Consider the following 2,096-nt stretch of genomic DNA (forward strand, 5'->3'; position numbering starts at 1 on the left):
CCAAACATTCTGGGATGGGCCACTTTCATTTGTAAAGTAAATACTTAAGCTTCTATAGAATTGTTTAACTTGGCATAAATCAATCAGCTTAGGATGAAAAAGGTTTATAGAATATGTCAGTCATGGATTAGGTTATCCTTTGTTATGGGATTTTAAGGTTATCATATGAAAAGGGTTTAAAGTCAATTATTGATTAAGTTTTCATGGATTAAGGTTTCTGGTGGGTGGGGGATGCCCCTCCCACATCTGACTTTGTGTATAAAAGACCCGTTGTAATTCCCAATAACACACATGGCTTCTGCACTAGACTGGGGTCCAGTCTCTTTCTCTCTCTCTCTCTCTCTCTCTCTCTCTCTCTCTCTCTCTCTCTCTCTTTTTCTTCTTCCTCCCAATCACTGACACTGTCTCCACCTTTGGGGTACCCTGAACCCGGCTAGAGCTGGACTCTGGCAGTCAGTCCTTTTTTTATAGTATTATGGTAGATGTTCAAGGTCCACTATATGAGTGAGAAGATGTGATACTCAGATCTTTCTTTCTGAGACAGATCACTCAGTATTATAGACTCTAGTTCCATCCAGGTTGCTGAGAAATTCATGATTTTGTTCTTTTTTATGGCTGCATAGTATTCCATCGTGTATATGTACCACATTTTTTTAATCCAGTCCTCTTTTGATGGATAGCATGGTTGGTTCCAGGTTCTTGCTATTGTGAACAATGCTGTGATAAACATTCATGTGCAGATATCTTTTTGATAGAGTGATTTGAGTTCTTCAGGGTATATTCCCAGTAGGAGGATTACGGAGTCATATGGGAAGTTGATATTTAGAGCTTTTAGGAATCGCCACACTGCTTTCCACAGAGGTTGCACTAGTTTCCACACCCACAAACAGTGTAGAAGTGTTCCCTTTTCCCTATACACTCTCCAGCAACTGTTATTTTTTGAGTTATTGATAATAGCCATTCTGACTGGAGTTAGGTAGTATCTCAGTGTGGTTTTGATTTGCATCTCCTTGATGATTAGTGAGGTTGAACATTACTTCATGTGTCTGTTGGCTGCTCAGATGTCTTCCATTGAGAAGTGTCTGTTCATATCTTTTGCCCACTTTATAATGGGATTGTTTGTTTTTTTTCTTTTCAGCACATTTGAGTTCCTTATAGACCCAAGATGTTAATCCTTTGTTGAACCTGGAGTTGATGAATACTTTTTCCCAGTCTGTGGGCTGTCTCCCTGCTCGCTTGATGGTTTCTTTGGCTTTGCAGAAGCTTGTCAGTTTAATGAGGTCCCACTTGTCTATCTTATCTCTTATGGCCTGTGGGTTTCAGGTTTTGTTCAGGAATTGGATGCCAGTTCCAATTTCCATAAGGGTATGTCCTTCATATTCTAAGGATCTTAAGTTTTGAGGTTTTACATTTAGATCTCTGATCCATTTAGAGTTAATTTTTGTGTATGAGGACAGATAGGAGTCTTGTTTGAGTCTTCTACCTGTGGTCAGCCAGTTTTCCCAGCACCATTTACTGAATAGGTTCTCCTCTCCCCAGTGGTAGATGGTAGAATCTTTGTTGAAGATGAGTTTGTTGAGAAATTGAGGTTTAGTTTCTGGAATTTCAAGTCTATTCCATTGGTCTATATGTCTGTTTTTGTCAAGCTGTTTTGATGATTGTAGCTTTATAGTAAAGTTTGAAGTCTGGTAATGTGATACTGCCTGCTTTGTTTTTTCTTTTTTTTTTTTTTTTTTGCTGAGGATTGTTCTGGCTATTCTTGGTCATTTGTGTTTCCATATGAATTCCTGTATGGACTTAATTGATACCTACAGAATACTCCATCCAAAGACCACAGAATATACATTCTACTCATCACTGCATGGAATGTACTCTAAGTTTGACCACATACTTGGCCATAAATCAAGTATAAGCAAATTTAAAAAAAACTGAAATTTTACCATGTACCTTCTAGGACCACAGTGGAATAAAAATAAACATCAACACCAACAAGGTCCTCCCAAAACCCTCAAAGACATGGCCACTAAAGAGCATGATGCTAAACAACTCCTGAGTCAATGATGAAATCAAAACAGAGATTAAAAGGTACCTGGAAA

This window comes from Carlito syrichta, unplaced genomic scaffold, assembly GCF_000164805.1.
Source record: "Carlito syrichta isolate Samal-C Ts95f unplaced genomic scaffold, Tarsius_syrichta-2.0.1 Scaffold189899, whole genome shotgun sequence".
Taxonomy (NCBI): Eukaryota; Metazoa; Chordata; class Mammalia; order Primates; family Tarsiidae; genus Carlito; species Carlito syrichta.